The 27,650-nt window shown below is 33.4% G+C and overlaps 1 protein-coding gene across 1 annotated transcript in view; it reads left to right on the top strand.

The window, feature by feature from the left end:
• Positions 1 to 1,734: 1,734 nt before the first annotated feature.
• The window catches only part of LOC115445581 (homeotic protein antennapedia), a 198,856-nt gene continuing 172,940 nt past the window's right edge, over positions 1,735 to 27,650 (top strand). Inside the window, exon 1 of the mRNA XM_037440982.1 lies at positions 1,735 to 2,630. The gene's annotated coding sequence lies outside the window, so the exon portion shown is untranslated. The remainder of the gene's footprint in view (positions 2,631 to 27,650) is intronic.

The raw sequence follows: 27,650 nt of genomic DNA, 5'->3' as shown, positions 1-27,650 counted from the left end.
GTACTTTCTATTAATGGATTTATTGTAGATTTTACATTCATTCAAAATTAATTCTGTAGTACATACTAATCTATTTTTTATACATACGTACTTATATATAAATGTTTTGCCGCTTCGCATTTCATTGATAATAAAACAATTAATAATGCTACATAATTATTAATTGTTTTATTATCTGGCATATTTAAATAAGCAAGTTATATTGGCCATATATAAAAAATAATCTAGATAACGGTTATGAAATTGATAAAAACAACAATAGTGCTGTATATATAGTAATAGGCATATAACTATTATAAATAATTGATGATTAGATGTTATATATATACTCTTCCCGAAATTTAATCTTAATTACTCTCTAAATAATTTTAAATTTATACACATTTATAGAAGTTAAACGAGGAGGACGAGACAGGGCAGCATTCACCCAAGCTTCTTACGAATATTTTGGTAGATACCTTATGTTCCCTTCACCTTAGGTCATAAATTCACCTTAGGTTTACCAATGACCTGATCTTGTTTGCAAAAGCCTTGAAAATCTCCATGCATGCACAAGGAGCTATTTAATGTTACATTGAGTGAACGCTTAAGAATGAATATGACCAAGACCTAGGTCCTTAGAAATGTTTCCACATCTCTCCAAATATCACGGTTGGGGGTAACAGGTTGTAGGTACTTCGTTAAGATCTATATATTTATGTGTTTTAGATTGGAAAATTTGTTATGAGATTCAATTAGAGTTGGGTAGCTCTGTGTTTATTTTTGGTGAGGGTCGCCGGAGTCTGATGGATGAGAGTGGCCCATGCCCAGTAGAGGACGATTCCCGGCTGATGAAGATGATTTTTTGTGTCTGCAATCTACACCCGGAGAAACCTGTGAATGGGTTACTAGAATACCTCGCATAAGCGACTGTAAGGGCCTGGTTGAGACTAGGGGAGAAAATGGGGGAAGGAAATGTAGAGGAAGGATTGGAACTTATTAGATTGAGCGGAGGGGAGAAATAGGGGAAATGTTGGCGAGTTAATATTCCTTAACATAAACTTTGAAACAACTTTAGGAGCGTGCATTCGATGTCAAAACCAAAACACAATAATTGCCTCGGGGGAAGGCCATATAGTTCTGTGGCGACTAAGTGGCGCCCAAGACAGTGTATGTGCAGCATTGGCCGTCCAGCGGCAAGATCAGTGGATGAAATTGTATAGATCATGGGTCCAACTTGGATGCGATTGACTCAAGACCGAGAAAGGTAGCATAGTTAGAAATATGGCTCTGCGGGTTCTTTAGAGTCGTCGTTTGAAACATAAATTAAGATTTTAAACAGCGAAAATGATAATGAATTTTTATCAAATTTATATTAATGGCGACGGTACCTACCTTTAGCACTTTTTTTTATATCCAATAGAAAATTATTTATATATCGATACAAGATGAACATTACGCATACATAAACATTCTATTAATTTTATCTTATATATTTTATCTCGATTCTTATCACTAGCGGGGAAAATCACGTACGTCCTCCGTTCCTTACTAACATAGTAGAATACATATCAGCATTCTTGGTGTTGTAATGTTTTATGCAAAACTATTTGTCATCCTGAATTATAATAATATATAAAAATAAATGCCGGTCGGCACGTAGCGAGTTACTCAATATAACAAAACGATATAATGCAATAAAGTGTTATGCAAAGAGTCGCGTTTCACAATGTGAAATGTTCTGATACAACTCTCATTAACTCGAACATAACGTTTGAAGCTTTGTCAGTATGTGCAAGGTTTTTCAACCGATTGTCGTTGTTCTGGTGTGTATGCCAAACGAACATTTAAGACTCAGATAAAATAAAATTTATAGTCAATTTGTTATTCAAAGTAATTCGTGTTAAACGTGCATAATGACTGTCTACAAGAAATGAATACATAAAGTTGCAATTTATCAAGAAAAACAATTCCCGTCATGGAGTAGAGCAACATTCGTAGCGAGCGCAATGGCATCAACGTCTGGTGCATCGAACGATACACGAAGAAACTTTTACGAGGCTGCACTTGCTCGGATCGCCCGTGCCACGGGCGACCGTTGTCGATACAATTCTATCGCGAGTTGCGACCGGACCGTTCAATTAATCGCTCCGATTAACGTTGTCTCTCGGACATCAAGTGCGGCGGATTAACGGAGGGTGGTGGTGTCCTTTTCTGTTGGTCGCAGATTTAGTGCGGCGCCGCGGCGTGTGGCGTCGCCTGGCGGGGGGTGCGCCGTCGCTCGTAAAGCATCGGCCGCCACATTCAACTGACGCGCGTCTCGGCGACTACGCGTTGCGTAACACACCGCGCCATAAACAACACGACGTGCTCGCCGCTTGCCGCTTGCCGCTCGCCGCGCCGAGCCGCTCGCCGCTCGCTCGCCGGCTACCTGGCTGACTCTACTGGCGGCTACTTACCCACGTGCGGCACATGCATTACGTATTGCGCTCATGCCGCAACTAAAACGCTGACACGTGACTCGTGGCACAGCGGAGTGAAACTCTCGGAACTCTTTTCGGCAGAACTGTGAGTTTTGTGAAGAAGTTTATAGGGGAGCGGAATGGCGCGAGTCCGTTTGCCGTCGGCGAGCCGCGGCCGCCCGGCTTAAGGTGAGTTTATTGCCGATTTATGGCTCCCAACTTGGTTCGCATCGGGAGCAGAGGGTCCGACACAAGTTCTGTTTGTAGAACAAACTTTTACACGGCTCCTTTTCAATTTATCTCGTCGTTTAGATTCTATTTGGAGCGATCATGAGCCCGAAAACGGATGCTAACAATAGCCTAGAATAGCAGCGAGACGGCAATTTGTTTTGATTTGCTCGATGAGTGAAAACAACCGCGGTGCCTAGCGCGCGGACAAAATTATTTTCAGTCATGTCTAAAGACGGATTTACTGGCGTTAGAGCAGAAAAGTTATTTAGAAATATCAATACATATATCAAACTAAACGGAAATAATTAAATGGCAGAAACAAGGGAAATATTATTTATACAACTATGTAGATAAGACCAAACAAGATCTCTAACAACTCATCTTCATAAAGACAGTAACGACATTATTTAATGTCTTAGGCTATTTCATTACCATCACTTATACACGGACGTAAATTGCGTCCCGCAAAATTCTACGCACTATTATCAATACAAATCTAATTAGTCAGTAACACTATGATTAAAATGATATTTTTGTGTATTGTAATACACTATAAATGTCACACCCAATTTTTAATAATAATTAATAATAATACAAAAATAAATTAATTATTTTACAATAATCGTCGTTGTAATTGTTATGATTTATAAAAAAATCATCATCCCCATAGAATATTTATTGAAAACATTTCCCCAAAGTTATTGCATCAGATTTTGAACCTTATTATAAGGGGTGAAGACTCACAAGCTAGGCATTTATTTCCATAAAGTCACAACCTAATAGATGTTCTAAGATTACATTTGCCTTAACACCGTAACTTAATTATATATAAAGAGTATTTCATTTTTAACATCTAATTAATGAAAATGATACCAAGTAACGATATACATAAATTAGATATGTTGATAATGAAAATTATCATAAATCCAAGGTGGAAACAAGGGATTAAAATCAATTAAAAAGGCAGGGGTTACTCTATAATTAAATTTTTCGTGAATTTTTATCACGCTAATGTTAGTGATTCAACAAATGTATAAGAATAATATAATTATAAAAGTATCTCATATGGTAATGTACTCTGTATCTTAATTATTTGAGGAATTATCAATTAATTTGAAAGGGCGGACGGCAATGAACTTGGGACGATAGCGGCCCCTCACGCCATTGTAGAGCGCCAAAATGTATAAATCAAAGAGTGGCTGGCAAGAATTCTTATTACCTTAATGCTTAGGTGTCTTGACTAACATTTCATAGAGTATTTGGTACAATTATGAAACCTATTATTTCATTTATAGAGTTTGTTTTTGAATAGCTTATAAATGTCTCATAATTGGACAAAGAATTGCAGCAATTTACCATATTAAGCGGATTTAGACTATAAACCATCACGCTAGGCCAGGGCGTGATAATGGGTTGGCAGAGTCTCATCATGTAGCCGCAATTACTTTAATTAAAATAAAAAATAATTATAGATTATTATTTTATAAATACACCAAGTGTTCCTACTTTTTCGCAAGTGAATTTCAATACTATTTTTATCGTACAGTCATGAACAATATCACAAAAAAAAAATCTTTTATTTAATGTCCTATCCATCCCGCCATCTCTTCTTAAAAATATTTCTTGTTTTACCTGTATATAGGTATAGTATATACCTTTGATTTTATTTTGTTTGATTATTGTATGAAATATAAATAAAGTATTTCAATAGTTTTAAAAAATTAAGGAGTATAAACACTGGAATACCAACTTAGATTAAGCTTAAGCATTTATAGATATTAAGATAATAAATATATGTAGATTGACGGAGATCATTTAGATCACAACAATATACTCTAAAATTTAGACTAAAATGACTTAAATAAATCTATCAAAAATAACTTTGTTTCTCCCTAACTCACATATATGTATTTAACTTCATTTAAGTATCTTAAAAGTATCGCTTGTAACGCGTATAGAAGTTATTAAGAAGCCGGCAAAATTTTTGCGACCAGCGAAAAAGTTAAGTTTTTTCGCCTATTTCGTGTTTTAGTAGAGCTTAATAATTCTACAGTTGTTATAAAAAAATACTTTCCTCTCACAATTCCAACAAATAAATATTACATAAAAAAACGTGTTAATAATTTACACGAATGCTTATTAATTAATTACATGAGCACAAACTAAGCGTTAACACATTTTAAACCGCAGTTAAAACTTTAAAGTTAACAAATGCTATATAAAAAAACATACTTAATGTGAAATGCACCATTAAGTTGTGAAAGCGCGAGGCGAGAACAAGGTATAATGAAGCCAATGTCCCTGCTTACACTTTAATGTATACAGGTTGATGCCGAATAATAATTTCTTTAGAGAGTACAGGAACTAAATCAAAGTAGTAGTGAGGTACATTATCCTCGCAAAAACAGCTCAATTTGTTGGATTAATTCCAGCTAAAATATATAAAAATTAATAAGATTTTAAAATAAATAACCTATAAATAGGCACTTGGAGCTATGTAAATAGGGTTTATATAGAAGCAAATACATGACATAATTTATATCGTAGTGTTCTATTGCAATATATAATGAAATAGCTACACACTCACGCCTTTTATTTTCGAAGGAGTAGGCAGAGGCGCAACTGGTGCAACGAATGTCCGCCATGTGCATTCCGTCACATCATGTGATGGAGGGTGAGCCTATCACCACATTAGACACAAATCCCAGACTCGGGATAATAGTAGAAAAACCCAATATTACTCTGCCCGATCCGAAACCAAACCCGAGACCTGAGCACTACAGTCGTATCGTAATACTATTACGCAACCGACGCAGTGTTTCATTGCGATAGATAATGAAATAGCTACATATATAAAAAACCTTTTTGTAGTCATAGATAAATTTTATTTTTTATTTATATTTGTTTCCCTAGAAGTGGCCTATATGTATCAATATATAACGAAGGTATTATATTTGAATTACGCCTGTATGTTGAATAGGATTTATAGGAATCACTCTTTTGGTTATCACCGCATTAATTCATTAGTTACAACATCTTTAACCGATTCTATTATTTAGTAGATCCTAGTTTGAAAAACTCATTACAATATTTTAGAACCAATAAATTATATTCTTTAAACGGCTAAAGAACTAAAACAAATTCAGTAAATAATTAAATTTTGAAATTCAAAGATATTGTACAAATGGTGAATTTGTTCAAGATATTCTTATATTGTCATCATAACTTGCAGAGAATACTTGCAATCGCAATAAGATTAATGATTTTTTATGTTTACGCGAATATTAGATATTAAATAAAACTATTTTACGAACTATATCGAAAATATAAATATGTAAATCACGAGTAATGTAACTTTGATTTTCCGGATGACCAACACGACAGTCTGCCCCGTGACCATAGCTGCAAATACTTCGTAATATCGGGAGAAAATTTTACCATAAAAAAACACGATAAAATCCTTAAAATAGTTTTATTTCAATAAGCTGAGATTTTTAAGATGTAAACAAATTAAAAAGTATTACAAATTATAGAGCCGCTATATACAACATTATCTTTGCCATAAATATGCCAGTTCAGTTAGTACTGGTCAATTGAACCTAACATATCAATGATAAATAACACCATAGCAAAACATGTTTATTGTGTTAAATCCAGATTACACACTCATTTTTTATTTTGAGTACGACTTTCAACACGGACAGAAACGCAAATTAAAGAAATAGTATAAAATCTGTTTCACACTTCCTTATTCATGATGCTACCTCAATACTTGACAGTGACCGTTTATATAAATGACTTGCCTAACAGCACGGCCACTGCACCCATGTGAATAGAGCATAAACGCACAAAAACAATAAAAACACATCTAACAAAGTTCATAAACGTGTTATAAACAAAGAAAAACTTCCGCTAGAACGCTTAATCGCATTCAAAACCCTTGCGTCGGCAACATTAATTAGACTCATATAAATATCGCACATTCATACACATCTCGAAAAACATCTAGTTAATTTAAAAATCTTATCGCAAACCTATCTTACTTCCTCTATGTCCAGTTAAAAGTAAAAAAGTGGCTCAAGGAGCACCATAGCCATGCGCAAGCGCACACTGTTTGCGATGCCACTCGTGTGCGTCGCCATATTTGTCTTATTTCACATCACCCTGTTAGATCTCAATCTCTACTTATTATTCAGTGATGCTGCCGGTTGCTTTTTGTAATTTTTACCTTGCCTTCTACGATGCGGTGACTCAATTTCTGTGAGATGTGTTGATAGTGTGTTAGTTGCTTATGTTAATACAGATTGGCCCCTCTATATAGATTTGTAGAACAAGAGACCGAGACGAATTGACCTGTAAAAACAAAAATTAAACACTCAAATGTTTAGTCATTTTTATGCTTTACTAAATACTTCAAACATTAAATACAGAAGCAACAAAAACCAACAATTAATATTAGTTTGATATGAAATGAGCAAATATGTCAAAATATTAACACCAAAGGCATCAAAGCGGTTTATAAAACCCGTTTACCATTTATATTCCCCTTATGAATCGCAACGTTTTTATATGTAAACAATGAATAGAATAATATTTCTAAGAAAGAGCGCAAAACCAATAAAGACTTCTCAGTTATTGTTCGATTATAACACCATTGATTGAAGCGTCGACTTTCTTTCATTAACATGGTAATGAAGTAAAACATAAGCTCGCACAATACTATTACCGTGGACAAATGCAAAGCGAACCGAGCGAGGCGAGAAGCGTCGTTTTCTTCGCGACTTTTTATTATTCAGTTAGATCCTTTGTTATAAAAAGTGGAGTAAATTCAACCGTGTGTACCATGGCCGGCATGAAATTGTCTTCCCCGCGGTCATAAATTATCATCTTAATAAGTTAATGAGTAATTCCAGCAATACTTATGTTTTTGTGATGGACTCGAGTGGCGACGTTTCGGAGCGCACTCGTTATTGCCGTAAAAGCCGATGCCTGCGCATCTGCCTTATCGAATTTGATTAAAGTTCATGTTTATTTATCGCGTATTTATTTAAACAAGTAGGCCTGTACGCCAATGCCATTTAGAGATATTTAAAATTCAATATTGTCTACTTTTTTACTGTTTATAAAATTTCACGAGTCTCGTGTGGAGTTTCGGTATATCAGGGAGGCGATCAGTTAAAAAATTTATAGCAAAAATAAATAACAGGACATTTACTTTTAATCTTAAAACTTAAGTAGGTATTGTTAGAAATTTCAATCTTAATAAATTTTAAAATACACACGTAAACTGTTTAAAAACACAATGATCATAATTGCAACGTTAACGATATTTATAATGACTTCATAAAAAATATTGCTCCATTTCAACATAATCTAACAACAAAAGGATTTACAAAAATAATTTCGTGGTCTTATAAATTTATAACGTACAAGGCTTATAAATTTTGCATGTAAACAATCGACAAAACAATTACAATACTTTATGGATGTTACGTAAAACAAATAATTCATTCAAATGCCGCTGCATGGAGAGAACGCACCTTTGTGTATTGTATTCACATCGATTCACGGCACGTAGCGCCGATCAGACGCTATCGAACTTTTAATTTCAGCAAAAAAATCGTTGCGGAGCGTCAAACATTACCGAGTAACAGGTGAATTGCTTACCTCACGCGCGACACAAACAAAAAACCACATCTGTTAGTGAGAAATTTATGCAAGCGTCGGTACACACGATCATATCTACTTGAATTACGTCGCCGAAGACAAATTGCACTCACTTCAAAAGTGGCGAGTCTCACTGTAGTGGCGTATAAACAAACAGTCGATTGTTTCGCTTCCGACTTGCTATTTGGTGTCTGTTAGCTCTTACTCCGATATTCACAAAACGCAAAGTCCCTTAACCGCTGCATGACGTGGAGATCCGTAAAATCAGAACGTAAACTACTCTTCAGACTTCGAGTCTGCATAATTATCGTATAGGCAATAAATTCGCGTAGTGTACGGGCCTGTTTAATTTGTATTCCTATTGCAGGTACCAGTGCTATAAAACATCAGGCTTTAAGCTGCGACCTTAAGCATTGTCATATCGAATCCAGCGTAAATAAGTAGCCGTCTCGAATATTTTTATCAATTTTAATTCGTGTAAGTCGACGCGAGGAGATAAAAACTTGATGTCAATTAATTACACAGTGGATAATGCATAATTTATTAAATACTTAACCGCTTCATGTATTAAGATAATCAGAATCCTTTTTGCAGCAAGGCGATGATTGTAATGTTTCCAATCAAGCTAGAGAAGTGTGAATAAATGTTTCAATGATCATAAATTTGGTCTCAAGTAGAGGTCCAATATGTACGGGCAGGAGCTTACTTATCCATACGTTCATCTATGATTTACAGTGATGTTACGACCTCAGCAGTTCGATAATGAATGAGGCGCTCGTAAACGGTGGAGTCAAGAGAACATTAATGTCAATAAAAAAGCCATAAAGTCTATTAGCCATCATAAACTTCACCACATCTGGTCAATAACTTGTTTCGCGTACAAATAGTTACTAATTGAATAATTATGCTTTAACGCACTTGAGAATGTAATGATATGGTAAATATGTTGTTAGTTGGAACATTAAAACATAAAAATAACATTTATCTACGCGATTAAAAACAAAAACTGTAAATGCAATTGAATTTTATTTAAATTATTCAGTTGTATTTTTTAATAACTTCAGCATATATTGGCAAATTCAATTTACATTATTTAAATTTTCAATTATATTTTTATTGTCTTCTGCATTTACAATTCATAATAATAGTTTTAAAGCATTCGCATAATTATAAAAACTAAAACGTCGCATAATTCTTTTGTGATGGTCATAAATAAAGTCCAGGTAAATGACATGGATGACATAAAGAATACGGAAACGTAGTTTTGTTAAGGCTCATAAAACTATAAATTACCTCAAGGTGTTATACGCATTAGGCCTTTCTGACCACAATCTTCAAACATTAGTACAATAGGCATAAATTCATTGTGAAATGCATTAGCATAATAATCATTTACCTGCTTAGCAGGTGAATTGTTTCATAGAAAATTTGTCAACTTGTGCAACGTCCTTTGGATATTTGCATGCTCGGAGGCAATTGTGGAATTCTTTACTAGTTTTTTGCAAGTTAACGGATCTCAAAAGAATTTTGTAAACATAACGGGCCTGTGTTACGCATTTGCATCTTTTCACTGCTTTGCATCACAAAAGTGGACAATAGGTCATTTTTTTGAGTAACTGTACCATCTCGATTATGTTTTGGTACTTTAATATTGGAGCACATGTTCGTGTTATGACTATTATTTAAAACAAAAGGCGGACTTGTTTCATTGTCCTGTATTGCTACTGTTTGACTGTCATTCTTTCCTTTGTTCTATTATATCTGAAATAAACAGAATTATTTATTCATGCTTCAATGCATATCATAGACACAGTTGATTAAATGTAAATAATTAACATTACAAATAAATTATATTTGATTTCCTTTCTTTAATTGTGAAATGAGAACTTCCGTTGCCAGGCGGCACTGCAATTAATAGAGTTATAATTAGCAATGCACGTATTTTCTTGAGCGTAATTAATGTATGAAAGTAATTTATACTCTATAGATATTTAATTTGAATAATAAAAAAGTACCCTGGAATGTTCTTGAAAAGAATATTCCATGCAATTGATTATATCTTTATTTATTAAAAATATATATCTATAGAAGTAATCAAGTAATACGATAACCTGCTTACATCTAGCAAAACTATATTAAATATGCAACCCGCCAGGACTTTGCACGGGTAGGACTAATTGTTTAGCCAATCTAGCTAGATGACTTGTCCGATCTCGACTACACTTCACACGATCACGCGCTGACCTAATCTGAATATTACCTAAACATTTAATTTATATCTCTTCAACTAGTTTTGAGATTACATAGATTATTGTGAGAAATAAAGTATAATTTAAAGAAAAACTTTACGTACAAATTAATTAATACTGTTTCGTCACTAATGCTAAGATCGATTACTTAAAGGAACAAAGTTGTACGTCCATCGAAGAACGGGGCTGTGCGGTAAAGAGCAGCCCGAAAATTGTAATATTTCAAAATTACTCAAGAGTCGCGTTCCCTTGAATAATGCGATAAGTTTGAGCTGGGGTGGAGCCGCCCTGGGCGTGCCTCACCCCATCGCTTGTTTTTGAACTTCTGTTCTCGAGTTTGGATCAAAATATACTCCCGAGCCGCCCGCTTCATTTAACTGAGACTGTTTATTTGACCGGTGAATAATAAACACGGAAACAAAGTCTATAACTGAATATGTGGTACTGCTTGAAAGATCAGAATAAAGCAATGAAATCACTGGTGGTAGGTCTCTCATATGTGAGAGTCCGCCTGGTTAGGTACCTCCGCAATGTCTATTTCTGCCGCTAAGTAGCAGTGTGTAATCACTGTTGGGTTAAATTTACTAGACTAGACTTTCCTTAGAGACTTAAGGATCGCGAGCGCAGTGGAGTACCAAATAATAGTTTGTAATTCAAGGTGTTGGATGGTGTTTCTACTGTTTATGGGCGGTCGTATCGCTTACCAGCAGACAAACGGCAAACTCATCTCATCATTCAATACAATAAAAAAAATCAAAAGATTCGAAACAATTTAAAACACTCTGGTCCGTTTATAAAACCATTTATAGTTGCGTATTCATAACGACCATCTCCGAACAATACAATTGCAGTTTAAAAACCCATAAAATCACTTATCGTATTTACCATACCAATAAAGACTTAACAGACTTAACGTCGGACGCGGTATACGTATATGACATATATGTGTTGTGGAGGCCGCACGTGGTTGTGGCCATGTGACAAACCGGTTCTGGACAAGCCTAGTAACCTCTAAACGACACAGTACGTGAGCAGTCTTGAAGGATTCCTTAGCCACACTTTTATTATTCACTTTAAAGTGTGGATTATAGCGCGTAATTGATTAATTTGTTTGGTATTTGAAATTGGAATGGTATTTTTATGCGACGTGAAATTTTCTTATTATAGTTATCGGCGGGGATAAATAATAATTGATTTTACAGCTTTAAATGGCCAGTATCATATTATGGTAAATGGATGATAACATATTTTAATTATTTCTTCATGATTCTAGAAAATAAATTAGATTATTATTAGTTATTTCGTTGCAATGCTTATACACTTTTAAAAATGTATATAACGTGAATGAAAAATACACGAAGCAACTACGCTGTTAAATATCTTTGCAATAAAACATTTATATACGTAGTAAAACAGTGAAGTATTTAACTGTGAAAAATAATATTTTAAATAGAATAATTAACATAATATCATGTCTTAGCATGGGTATCACAAATGAGCAACAGGATATGTAATTTCTTTATTATTTTATTTTAGATTTCTTATCGCAGTAGTGTGTAATAATATGTTGTTTTTAAACTTTTCAACATTGAAAATACGGTAGAGTCTTTTGCTATACCAGAAATGAGACGTAAAAAAATGTAATATGCTTAAATTAACCTATGTTACGCAATAATGTAACATTTTGAACGTTAATATATAATATAATAATAATAATAATAATATCAGCGCTATATTATATACTATCCCACTGTTGGGCACGGGCCTCCTCTACTACTAAGAGGGATTAGGCCTTAGTCCACTACGCTGGCCCAGTGCGGATTGGTAGACTTCACATACCCTCGAAATTCTTATAGAGAACTTCTCAGGTATGCAGGTTTCCTCACGATGTTTTCCTTCACCGTTAATATATAATTAGCAAGATATTCCAAAAAAAACTATTGTAATCAACACATTCATTAATATGAAATTGTATATAAATATTAAACAGTTTATAAAGAGTGAAACAATGCGATCTGGCAAACAATGTTTCTGGTCACGAATGTACGTACTTACATAAACTACTCGATTATAGATATGTACCCTCTCATATTACGCTACATTGTACGTAAAGATTATTTAATAATTGTAGTATTAGACATGAATAATATAATCATTTTAGCTTCAATATAACATAAATCATAACTTAAAAGAAATATAATGAGATAATAAATTCAAAAATTCACAAAGCATTAAAGTTCAATAAACTTTTGGTTTTTAATAATAGCGGCTTAGAGGCTTATATTTACTAAGCGTATTTATAAAAAGTATAATCCCATTTAGTAGTGGGAACTTGTAATTGGCCTTCTTTGGGTGATCTTTTACTCTGAATTGTACTAGCTGCGAGTTTACCAATTAAATAATAAGAATAAATAAAATAATGTATATATTTATGACAAATAACTGTAGGATTGAATATTCTCAGGGAAAATTGTCACTAAAATAAATCGGGGTTAGATCAACAAGAAATTTTGCAGAAGTTATCGTTTACAAGTGTTTTAGCGCGTAAACTGTTATGGGAAGCTGACTACCAAAAATTTAACCTCGAAACTTGCGGCGAGTCGTATTTGTAAGAATAATTGGAATAACCTCTAATGTATGCATTTTTGGGTAATATATTGCTTCAAGAACTTGCTAGAATAAATTTAACTTAACACTTTTCTGCAAATTGCTCTATCGATAGTATAATATAATAAGATCCCGAAGATGAACGGGATCTTATTACGGGATATACTTAGAGCGGGATCTTATTATATTATACTTAGCGACACTTAGAGAACACTTATTTTGTATGTCGAAGAGATCATAAGCACTAAGCGCGCGTTGAACTTCGCGTTTTTCTTATGCGCTTCTAACGCTTGTCTAACTAGAGATGTTTTCAACTATGCCCGCGTGGTTTTTTTTTTTTTTCCTAGATAAAGTCAGACAAAGGCAGTGTTGCTATTAATTATAAATAAGTGGACAAATTTACAAACTACCTATTGATATAAGTGTTGACAACTAGGGATGATAATGGTAATAATTATATGCAAAAATAACACGTAAATATAACTGCAAAATGATTTAGTTTCACAATATTATAATAAAATTCATTAACCAAAATATGTATATTTACATATACATAAATATATTATTAGTAAGTATAACTGCCTTCCACAAGATTTAGGCCAGAGTTCGTCTTCTCTTTGTTATTACAATGTATTTGAATATCATGTGTACATTTCGCTGCGATCAATTTATTCGGAATCGTGACAACGATAAATCTTACGTTATCAGGATCTATCTCCACTGACAGCTATGCAAACCATATAAATATACATATCAGTTGATTAATATTCGTTATAAAATGTGGTAATGCTTGCAGTTCTTTCGTTTTTAATTATATTTACATATAACATGAGTCAGTGTTCCGTAATCTTTGGATGTCACCTTACAGAATAATTATGGAGATCGTGTTTCGATTTAAAACTGAACTTGTTAACTAGTCTTTAGTATAAGTATTAAGTAATAATGCGATATTATATATCCATACAGTGTATTTCATTTGCTTGCTAAAGCTTCTTCATATTTTTTTAAAATAATACCCACATTAGGGTCTCTTGGAAGTAAAAATAAGCGTAACTAAAAATTACTAAACACACTTGTTCTCTTCTAATTTAAAAAAAGAATCTAAATTTTAATAAAGAAAATGCAATCGATTTGAATATCGAAAGTTTTAAGGCAAAATATAATCGAATAATACCAAGGAAATTAGGTGCGCAGGCATATCGATATAATTACATTTATATCGGCAAAGATAGTACAGAAGAATTAATGTAAATTTCTATATTTCTAAATTATAATAGTGTTTACTAAAATTATCTTGTACTAAATCGCTCATAGTTCCGAATTTTTCAGTTAATATAATTACTTTTATAATTGTATTATCCTTATTAATATTTTCACGACAGATAACAAATAAAGCAAATTCAATATCAGCCAACGTCCTTGTGACCGCTCTTAAGTTTTAAAATCATTCACACAAGCAATACGAACAAGTAACCGTTGATGTTGAACAAGTAAACCCAATAATTGTTTAAATTGAAAACCCTCGGCTCAGTTGGTGGATGAAACCGCACCTGCAAAACTTGAGAAGCCTCGCAAACTTTAAGAATTCCCAACTCTAAGAATTCTCGGCTAGAAACTTACTTCGTCTCGTTAGCCGCTCTCCGCAAAACCTCGTCTTATTTATGCTCCTACTTTATTCCATTTGCGTTTAGCTTTTACTATATTGTAGTGGTGATATTTGTGCGTCTTTAAATAAAACTTAAATCTTTTTTATTGTTCGCAAGCCAGCTGGCCTGTCTTCGAAATGCAAGTTTTTTCAACGAAACACCAGTATATAATATTCTTTGCTTAACTTTCTAGACTTGATTATACTATGATATTAATGCAAACTGTAAAACATTTTTTTTTTAAGTTAGAGAAGTCTTTGCCAATGAATAGGATATGTAGACTTATAAATGTTTAGAAAATAACCAATTAAAATATTTGGGAGAGCTTGTTGTAGCCAATTTTTGTTAACAGCACGATACATCGACTCGACGGTAGCGGCTCTACCTAACAGAAACTGTATTCAAGATGACAATTTTGATATTGTGTTCTTAGTCAGAGTGTGCCCAAAAATCTCTTTCGTCCTCAAAGGAATTACACCCATCGTACTCTTAATAAATTAATGAGCTATTTCAAATTGTTAATTTATAGAAATCGTCGGAAAACCAATTTTTGTTTGCTACCTTTTTTTTGAAGTTGCTATAAAATTGAGCTTATGAAAGATAGGTAAAAAATGAAACCTATAACACGAAAAAAAGGGAAGAACTAAAAGGTCGCAAACAAAAATTGGTTGTTTGACGATTCCCACAAAGTGGCAATTTTGAAATGGGTCATTATTTTATTAAGAGTGCGCCATGATGCCTCTAATATTATTCATTTCTGTAAATTATATTATGGATATACCTCCAGACGAGATTTATTTGCTATCCTTCTACAGGTACTAATACTTATAGTAATTCCAAAAATATTTATTAATCATGATTCGAACCCACTAAGTAATTTAAGTGTCTAGAATAATCAAACTAACTCACAGAATGAGCACAAAGCTACATCAGTAGTTTTAGTAAAATACAAAATTTTCAGTTCAAGGATCTTCGTACATTTCAATAAGGCTCGTTTCAGCTTAATGTTACTCTTGCAAAAGCTTAATGATAGACGTAGTTGATCTAGTAAGAAAGTAGTTGAGAGTATAATAACTAGCATTCGTACCGTGGAAGAAGTACCCTCGGGCAAACTTCATCAATTATACGGTACAGACACACAAGTAGTGCAGAGCTTTAACATTTTACATTAAACATTAACAAATAATTTCCAATCGTAATGACGGCCTCCTCGTCCGATACATATCAATAATCCACTACTCTAGATACATCGAGTGTCAACATAAATGTTACAAAACCTGTCATTAAAAATGCTGATACCAATATAGCTTTCTAGAATTCGAGTCATGCAATTGTAAGGTGTCGGAAAAACGTTGACAATTCCATGAAAATGCATAGCCGCAAAGAAACTCGGCACGGAATGCCACAGGCCGTCTTTTAAACGATACCGTACGTGACAATGTAATTTAAGCTTTGCGATTGATTGATTGACGTTTCATTTTTATACACTTTCTATCGGCGCCTACGACGTTTTGTCGAACGGACGTAATTGTTTCGAGTTTTTATGAGAGCAAGGTGCAGATATAAAATGCGAGCAGTTACTAAACGTTTCGATTAAAATATAGATGGTGGATACTGTTTTTTTTTTCTTAAAATATTTGTAATGTATGTCCTGTTGGTATACTTAGTAGTGTTAAAGAGAATGATATTAAAAGTTCCTATAACATTCATCGTGAAATGATAGACCAGAATTACAGTTAATGTCACATGTTACAATTAATTATAAAAATACTATGAAGCCCTTTAAATAAAGAGTAAAAAAATAATTTATTGTTCTCTCCTTTTAAGCAATATTTTGTCGTCTTTTTACCCTTTTAAAATTAACGTATAGAGATTCCACGTAAACTAAGCTGTGTAAATCTTTGATTAAATATTTATTATTGTTAAAGATATTTATGTACCGTCATTATTATAGTAATAGTTTTTCTCTAATGTCCTTCGCATAGCTCTGCATTTTCGTGTTGTTTATAATTAATTTATTCATAATTCATTATTCCAGTTTCTTTAGTAATAAATAGTCTATCATATAGTACCTACATATTACCTGTTAAAAAAACTCGTAAGTACATGTTTCTTCATTGAATTCATTAATTTGAATACAAAGTAAACGCACCTAAACTATTCTTTCGTAAACAAAAGTCAATGTAAAAAATATAGTCCATTACGTTGTCTAAAGTATTTTATAGGAGATGTATAGTAACAATTAACAACTTTGAAAGTAAGTTTGTTACGTTTAACAAGACCTATCTGGTGTATCGGAAAAAATCCACAATTGAAATCGGCCCGAGTGAACGAATCAAATACTAGTTTCAGAACTTGTTATCTATCTAGGTATCTCGGATACAATTATCGACTTTGATGCACAGTTTAGATCTGTAATAGATTTCTTGTGAACCTATATAATTTGGTTCGTTGAGTGATTTTTTAATCAAGTTTAATTTGCTTCGGTTTTTTAAAGTAATAGATCTTAAACTATATTTATTATTTTTCTTTTCTTAAAGTCCATCGCATTAACTTAATTGGAGTTGATCAGGGGCACCGTGTATTTGTACATTTATATTTCATTTATTTTGGTCTTTACTTCACTTAACATTAGATATAGTGCAGCCCCTATGCCGCGAATTCAAATAAAAAATAAATCAGTTACATTTTTAAAGCTATTAAATTTGAATTGGATATAGTAATTATAAAATCTCAGTAAAACAAACTGGACTGTTCTGTACCTACTAATTCTCTAGAGGTATAAATGAACAAGGTTTTTATACAAAACTATTTAACAAATGCGCATCGTCCTAGAAACTCCAGATTGTTGAAATTGTTTCTCTTCTTGTGTACACGCTTTAAATTCATGATTTCATTACTTCGCTCAGATAAATAGAATACATTATTATTTATAAAACTAACGTACGATCTATGGGAGAATATTTACAACATTATATAGGATTTGACATTAATTGAATCAACAAAAGGACATCTTTATTAATGTTAATTATTTTATCAATAAATAAGGTCGTATATCAACGAGATAATATTTCTATTTATTAATATAAAACTTTGCTCATTTGAATTACTAAACCAGTTATGACCAGCGGTGGTGTTTATAAAAATAAATGTCTAAAAGTATTGCTCATATTCAAGTATTCGCTTTTTAGCTGGGTGCTTATTGCTTGAGTTGAAAACGCGTGATAGTATGTCCAACAATTTCGTTAGTGGTTACAACATATTTTTTTTTTATGTACGATTTCATAGAATTTGTTTCAAAACCCGCGACAATCCAGTTTGAGTCCGGTTTGACGCCGGGTTTTGTTTTATGCGAGCGTTAGTGGAGCATGGGAATGAACATTTTAGGTACCTACCGTCCGAAATGTCAAACCTCCCATCTGCGTGGAAGTCTGCACGCGGATAACGTATCGTACATGTGTATTCTACATACAAGGCACTTGTTTCGTTAAGAGTTGTCAGACAATTATAATTTGTTAGTTTAGTTTTCTTTTTAAATCGACTATTTTTAGAATGAATATTAGTATGCCATTGTTGATGGTCATATAAATTGATGTTTATGAATCGAATGAATGGGCCACAAAATTACATTATTGCTGTTATGGTCTATGTATACTAAATACGTCAGTCATTCCTATTTTCCTCTGTTTGTTACAAAGTAAAGCCAATTACTGTAGATATATATTCTAAACCCTATAATTATTTCCTGACGGCTCTATTTATGTCTGCCAATTTTCATAAATTGTTCGGCCAGTTCGGAATGGCACTAATTTCAAAAGAATGATGTATGAAGTATTCCTAAATGTTAGATAGTTGCTAGGCTTAACAGCCTGTGGTCAGCTTTGCAATAAACTCAATGGAGCTACATGCTTGATTGATAGCTAAAAGGACGCCGTGCACAAATTAAAAAACAATAGTGGGCGAACACGATCGAGGCTAACTAAAATATTCAATTAAATTCTATACGATACTTTTGGTTACTATTCGAATATTTACTGTAAAATTATTTTTAAAAATAATTATTGCAGTTATTATTTAATTATTTTTAAATATGGAATACATAAACTGAGTATTTAAATTTAATTATATAAAAATTAAAAGAATGTTTTTAAGCATGTCGATTTTTTCCTTTAAATTTTAACTTCATAAAATGGTTCAAACTCCTCCTGCATAATTTAAACTTAATGATTTAATTGGTTTGAAAAATAATAACTGAATATATTTTACTCGCTTACTTACTAGCGAAAATTCAAGAAAATAATAATTCATTCTGTATTTATTTACATATCTTAGACTCAGAAACACTACTTGTTTCAAATTAAATTCATAATGTAGAAGGGTATTTCAATGCCAGCCAAATATATTTCAACGGCGTGTTCCAATCAGAATAACAAGGCCACCCATGAAGAAAACATAACCAGATTTTAGAATTAAAATATTTCATAAATAAATACTATCTAACATACCGACTCGTCTGTCACAGACGAATGAAAATTGTATAAATATTTTTATTTAGTCGTTTTAAATTAAATACCTAAATGTATTCTAAATTTAAATGCATAAGAAAAAAGCGACATGGTTGTTCTCAAATGGCTTTAAATTATTTAAAACAAACTAATTCTCTACAACATAATTTAGAAAACTAAAACATATGTTTTAAGTAAATCCAGCTAGTATTCAGCAAATCATACTTTTTCATAATTCGTATTCAAATCACACAAGCGCTCTACATTTTCGTGCGGGCGTACTAAAGCGGTCCGAGTAGTTCTTAAACTCGACTACTGTACGCACATGATAAAATCACTCTTAAAACTTTATGGACCATTAATAGTACACGTTATGTTCAAGTAGAAACCAGAGCACCGTGGATAATTTTTGACATGCGCGTAATTAAATTTCATATGTGATTGTGTAATTATACGGAATGTGTGAAGTTAGAAAACTAACGTCTGCCGGTATTGTCTCGATTAAAATGCAAAACGAACTTTCAGAACCTAATTGTAGTTCCTGTTTTAATAATCTTGTGTGTATAGTGTCCAGCCAGTTCCAGAAACATAAATAAAAATGTAGGTACATTGTTTTCGGAATTATTCTATAGAAATTACACCAGGCTGGCGGGTGGTCCTAGAAACAAAGCTAAATCGCGGAGGTAACATTGGTAAGATATAGGAAAGTTGAAGAAGTTTAAAAAAGTTACAAAATAGCAACAAAAATAAGTAATAGGAAACTTAATGAGAATTCAATTTACCTTCTTGTCTTCCCTAAATTATTAGAGCATTATTAATATCTATAAATATATTATGTAAGACTATTTCAAAATAAGTTCAGTAAAAGACGAATCCTTTCACTTCATTCCAGTTCCCGCACACAAGAATAACCTTTTAATTTCACTTCGAGCTAATCTAGGCTCCACTTTAAAGTGGGGATGGACGCTTAAATCTGCGATCTTTAGATGACTGACGTCAAATGGCAGATGATTTAGATGCGCAAGCGCAGTCTAATTAAACCCGACTGCTACTCCACGCTCATTTAAACCGCCCTGCCCGCAAAATAAATTAACTAATGAATCATATCTTGTTAAAGGAAAATTAAAACTAATTTAATCTTGATTTTTAGGTTTACGTATATGTAAGATAATATAAATTTGTTAAATGTGATTAAAGTTACATCGATTTGGAAACGATTAGTCATATTTAGAGAACATAATGAAAAATGAAATTAGAGAATATTTTAATCAAAAATAATCTTCTAAAAAAACACTTATTAATAACCTAAAAAAAAGCTTTTTTACCATACATTACAGCGATAAAAAAATCAAAAGACGATATAAAACAGATTAAACTTTAATAAGCTTTTGAGTAACTTTACACCTGTAACAAAAAAAAACGCTACCGCCACAGCCTACTGGGAAAGATAACCCGATCTAATTAAACGTACACAACGCGTGAGGGAATGTTACTCGTAAACGATTTCTTCGTAATTTAAGTTTTTAAAACAAATAGTGAGAACGAGTCCCGAAAGTCCCGTATCACGACACTTTACGTGTAGAGGTGAGTCGAATATCCCAAATCCGGCGACCGAACGGTATCGTGGTACGAGGGCAGGACGAGTAATGTTATGAGCAAGCCATTATTGTCTCACCCCATACCGTAAAACATTACGCAGTCGTGCCGGCCGAGAGGATGCACTCAAAGCTGTCACTACCAACTCCTAAAATGAAGTCTTTAAAATATTCTATTTGATTTGCACATTTTTATGATACATGTGGTCTTAATCGTTTCCTTATCGCTATTATGCATTAAGAAATCACGATAAAAGGCTATGCTGATTGATAATAAAATAAATAACGTAAGAAGTCATTCAAATGCCAAATGTTCAAAAGAAAATGACTGAGATGAATTACAAATAAATAATGCTCCAAAATGCTTCTCAACGTAATGCGTATAGGCTTCACATCATAAATCTGAATGCATTAAGTTCTTCCTGGCTTCGTTAATTTCTGATCTGACCTAATAAATTAATTGGCTCGCAGGAAGGCACAACAAAGTGGGTAATAAATAAAGAATCTTCAGACGTGCGTTGTGTCATGGACTTGCGTTTTATTTTTAAGAGTTGGCGCTTACAGCTCTATAGAGATATCGAAGTGAAAACGCTTAGGTCTGTTTGTACCGGGCACCGTTCAGTGAAAGATGCTACGACCACTTGAGAATAAAAGAGTTATCAATAAGTTTCATTCAGTTGGAATAAATTTTGTTCTCGAGAGTTAATATTGGTCACAACGTTGAATAGCTATTTAGCTCTCGAACCAATTTTGTTATGCTACCGCTAACTTATGTGTTTGTGATGAAAGTGTTATTGAGACTCTATTTCCATATTATTCCATTCAATTAGAGGATTGTTATTGATTTTAATTATGCATACATTTTATAGAACAAAGTAAGAATTTTTCACCGTAAATATTACACAAAATGTAGATATCATAGACATGATGTCTATATAAGAAAATAAAGCGAATGACGAGTAAACATTTGACAAGCACGAAATCGCCAAACACAACGCGTGCGTCAACATAAACTAACATCCGGCAAAGGCTGATGCATTGCAGCCGCAGAACTATGGAAACAAATCTCTCGCAGTAATAATTTACGGGCGCAATATGGCTCCGCAGTTTGAAAATAAACGGTACAAAAACAGAAGCGCGAGCCGTGATAAAAGATGTCGCCACACTAAAGCTAGCCAGGCAGATAGACTGGCTTGGCCTTAGATAGCTTCGAATAAAGGATACTGCGTTTGCGCTCGCGCACACTCCGCTGACCAATCAGCTTTTGCGGCGTAATTATAGGCTGCGTTCAAATTAGGAACGAGGTCCGTGGCGCGTGCTAATTGAAAATAGAATTCGCTGATTTATATCATTCTTCGAGTCGGAAGCCTTTACTTATTGCTTTCAATATAATTAACGAGCTTTTACATACGTGTGTGAATTCTATTTGTGTTATTCAAAGTTACACTAGAAATGTTCTCTCCAATTTTTTGCTCAATGATATTAATTACCATGTTTTTTATTGCAGTAAGTAATTATGCAACGTTTATTTGCGTCTGTACGTAAAATGTTTTGATACCTGCTTGGTTAAGTAAGCATAACCGTAATTAATAATGAAGGTATTTAAAATAATTCCCACAGGAGTTGTACGAACTTTCATACAAACACGACTCACAAGGAAACAAATTAAATGGCCACTGTCCGCGCTAGGGTTGCCAGCTCGATAAAATGCTTCGAATTGTCGGGTGCCTATCGTCATTCCGGACTCAATTATTTAAAAAACGAATGCCCGTTGGTTATGTGTGCGTCCTTATCACCCTTAAATTTTGACGCTATATTTGTCTCTTTTCACCTTAATACAGCGGTTGCGCCCGCGCCTTCGGTAAACACGGAATGTGCCGGCTGACTTCAGTCGAGCGGCGCTCATAGACAATTTAAATTGGAGAAATTGGTGGCCCGAGTGTTTCTATTGAACTTGTGTTAATGGACTGAACTCAATGTTTGCAAAGCAGATCAGATGTTAACATAACCTTTATTTCAATGCATTTAGTTCAATGGTTAGGAGTAAAATCACTAGGTGGAATAGTCCAATTAAGATATTATGATAATTTTTACATAGCAATAATCATATAAAAACTAGGTTACTGTATATCTATAGAATAATATCGTAGATCAGCTTTTTACAGACGCTAATAAGCGAGAAATTCATTCATTAATAGAATATACGGTAATGATAATTATAAAATAATATAAGGTCCTTATGGATAACGCTACTTAAAACATAAAAAAGGTTGCATATTTCTAAAAACTAATTAAACGTTGACCTTTAACGGTGAAATTCTTGTCAACAGCTACCAAGTAGTTTCATACTTGTGTAATGCTCGTATGTCTTCGGACGTATCGTAAATTCTCGCTAACTTGTAACAAAGTAGTAGGAATGAGGCAAAAACTGACCCCTTCCATGCGTTCCCTGTTAGCGGCTTGCCTGCTGGAATGCGGCGAACAAATTTGAAACCGAACCTCAATAAATATTTAAAATTATCAACATGATATATCAATAAAAATCAATATATATATATGGTAATTTTTTAAATAAAATCGCCGCACGTAATGCATGCTTCGATGCGAATTGTAATTACAAAAGATAAGCCGTCAACTTGCTCGCCTGCTTTTTTGCAGTGTTAATGATTATTAAATTAATCGTGGTAACATTAACATCTTGAATACCGCCGTATTATTTTTGTAATTGATCTGCTTTTTCCTTAATAAATGGTTCATTATTAATAATTGTCTTTCGGTAGTTGTTTCGTGTTTATCAAATAGTTTATTAAGTTAATGTAGATAAGTTATTCGTATTGAGAATTACCGGCGACTTAAAGTATTCCATTTATGTATTCATGGTATTCAATATAAATTTGCAATATCATCTCAATCAATTCAGATACAAATCATTCAAGACATGATTAATATTTTACATCCGTGTTTATTACAAAACTAACCAACCCGACAGACGTTGTCCTGTCTTTACTATAAATATTGAATTCGAATTGGTAATATTAATAAAACAAATATTATTAAAAAATATAGTATTTAGTATTGTAATGCTCTATAATACGAGTACACGCACTCTGTCAATCGCTGACATTTATTTCAGTCAGCTGACAGTTATGTAAAATAAGTGTTAACGTAAAATTTTCTAATGTTCCACCCAGCGGTATAAATATATGTACAAAATATTTTTTTCTTTCATAAGAACCTTCTTCTGACAATAATTAACACAACAAAAAAGAATTAGCGAAATTGTTCCATCCGTTCACTGATCCGATGACCAAGGGAAATAGAGATTCATTTTTATAAATATAAATAAGAGTAATGTAGCAACGTTGATTTGTATAACAATTTTATAACAAAGCCCGCGACAGATATAAAGTCGAAAATAAAAAAGAAATGTCTCGAAACTAAACCGTTTACTTGCCGAGAAAATTTTCAAGTAGTCTTGAGCTCTGTATTAAGGGTAGCATAATAAGGCTTTCTGGATTAGGTGCGGCGCTCTTGAGTGAGAATAAACCCAAGGGAAATCCTGGCTCGCAGCTTTCCTTCTAATTTATTGCTCCTCCAGCGGCTAGCGGCCTTTGTATCGGATCTGCCCGGAATGAGAAATATATTTCTAGATGGATTAACATGTTCAACACTTAGCTACGTAATTAGTGTTATATACTGATTGTGTTTATGTAGCTCGTGCCCTTTCACTTTATTGCGCTCGTGTTTTACAAAGCAGTTTGTCCGCTTATGATTTATTTTCGCATGTTTACATAAGTACATAATACACACATAATAATGGATAAAATTAATGTCTTATGCAACATTTAAGTAGGTATATGCTTATTTAAATACGGGGATGACAAAGTGACGCCACTGTGACCGCACCTAATAGTAAGTGGCGTGGTGTCCAATAGAATTTCGACTGTCGAGAGATGATTAACCCTCGGCAGTCGACACAATTATGCCGGCCTATTGGAACCGGATATACACAGGTTGATCCCGGAACGTGACAAAGTACGTGGGCCACTATGGCAGGTTTAAACACCCTGTGTAGTGTGGTTGCTATCCGATATAACCTACCACCTGCTTTCTCTTTGTTCTCGGCATAAGTTTGATATTTTATAAATACGATTTTATTTTTGAAGTTTTAAGCTTCATGACAATTGTGTTTCAAGAGTGAATAAAGAAGTGGAAAATAATCAATTGTAATCGCAATGCCAGTGCGCAAATTAAATGTACATACCCTGGCTGATGTCCAATGATCAAGGAGAGGCGACAAATAGTTATCAATTTTTATCGCTATGCTATTCAATATACACCGGTATGTAATAAACAAACATACATTACTAGATATTACTTCTGAGAAAATGTGTAAAATTAGTTTTCTCATACGATTGGAAATAACTACTCTAAGATTATGTTCATAAGCTGCAATTCACATCTAAACAGTGCATTAACTTTAAAAAACTACATCTTTTTAGTTCACACGAAACCGCAAGCTCACTGTAATAACAAATAGTTTTGGATTGCGGCCATCGAAAACAAAGAGATGAACACTGATATATATTACTGCTAAGGAATTGATTTAATGAGATCTTAAACTAATTGGATTTCACAGTCCACTTGTATTTCGTCTTCGAGATGAGATTAACGCTCTATCCCCATCTTAAGTTAGAATATGGAGACAACCCTGTCCGAGAATAAATTAGGAATTATATACGACATTGTTTTGCCTTTCAAGATAAAACGTTTAACTTAAGACGCGAGCTTGCCGTTAATGGACTCTGGTTTTGTAAAACGAAAAACCGCTCTTGAATAATATGTGGATATTTTCATCTATAAACAATGTTTTCCTCGGCTTGCGCTTTCGTGTAATTTACAACTGAATAATTTTAAAACTTGCGCCGTTGCGATAGAGTTGCAATTCAGTAGATTTTAATGAAACGTAAATGATATTTACCTAAAGCATTTTGCGTCATAATATCAATTGACTGATATATTAAAGCAAAATATTTGCAATAAACGCAGCGCATCTGCAGACGTAACGTTACTGAATTAATTAAAAGAACTGCAACACCCAAAGCTGGGCGATGAAAATACGAAAGCAATGTTTATTTCGTGGCAAAAGCCAACTCCTATTAATCTATGGTAGTGAATTAGTGCGACGCACACACGTTTGTAGTGTGGAGACACTTCATTACAGGGGCAGGACATAAATCAGGACTTCTAATATTAAACGTGCCTTCGCGAGGCGAATTGCTGTCCGTCCGCTTCCGTGCGGTTGCCGGTATTGGCTACTGCTGATGAGATCGCCAACATTCTTAACTTGCGGTATTGCTTCTACAAAATAGAATTGTTTTGCAATGTGACTAATGGAGATAAACAAAATCATGCTTTCAATATTTTTTTCTTGCTGAGGTCGAGCTACTTTACATTTATATATTAAGTTTCTAATATTTAAACACATATTTAGTCGCTATAGCACAATTTATCAACGTTGTATTAGCTGTTATTATAAACTTGATAACGAGATCAGGTGCTCGTTCCTAAATTATGATTACTGCATCACTTGGAGTTTTTAGTTTCAAAGTAATATATCACACTGAATTGGGATAATTATTCTTGGCTATCAATAGTCCCATATTATAATGGTTATCAATATTACCGTGATTTCACTGGCTTAATTTTTGCTAACTCTTTGATAGCCCCTGTTTTTAGGTAGATAGGTACATCTATAAATTGAATTATAATAATAATAATAATAATAATATCAGCCCTATATTATATACTTACCCACTGCTGAGCACGGGCCTCCTCTACTAATGAGAGGGATTAGGCCTTAGTCCACCACGCTGGCCTAGTGCGGATTGGTAGACTGCACACATCTTCGAAATTTTTATAGAGAACTTCTCAGATGTGCAGGTTTCCTCACGATGTTTATAACGGTGAAGATGGTTGTTGGAGTTAGAAGCTCGTATGTCTCTATAAATAGTAATTCTTTATTCAATATTCTGCCCAATCTTACTTTAGTAGTACCACTTATGCCTACCACAGTGACTAACCACTATAATGATGTTACGAATCAAACAATTTACGGCATCTTGTCAAGATATCATAACGCTAGCGGTTCAAAGTAAAGTGGAATTATGTAAAAATAAACCTTATCTTTTTGATTAGATCATTTTTTTTTATATATTTTGATCAACATTATTCAGCCGATCGTCATGCTTCGAAATTGTAAGTGTAACCTCATAAACCAATCATAAAATTTCTTTGTAATTTTACACAATTACAATACAAAAAAGAAATTGCATATCTACAATGATCAAAGTAACCGCGCATTTTCAATTGATTAATCAAGTCTACACCCAATGATTGGATCATATTAATTATGATACAACAAGAGAATTCCATTAATATCTCCGTTTAAGTTTTTGTTCCGACAGAAAGTCCTATTTAATCATCACAAGATGGTTCCTTCAACATAAATGTAACAATGTAAGTGAGTTTTCATGTTACGAAAATGTGTCGATAAATGTCAAACACATAAGTTTCCACGGATCAGCTGCTTGAAGTATCGTTCTTTTTCAATTTAAAAGTTTTTTAGATCTATTTTTATTAACACAATAAAGTTTTATAAGGATTTATTTAAAAAATAAAATTAAAAGATTTAAAAAAAATTAAATAG

Source organism: Manduca sexta, chromosome 21 (genome assembly GCF_014839805.1).
Source record: "Manduca sexta isolate Smith_Timp_Sample1 chromosome 21, JHU_Msex_v1.0, whole genome shotgun sequence".
NCBI classification, from domain to species: domain Eukaryota; kingdom Metazoa; phylum Arthropoda; class Insecta; order Lepidoptera; family Sphingidae; genus Manduca; species Manduca sexta.
This window is presented reverse-complemented; position numbering and strand designations above follow the sequence as displayed.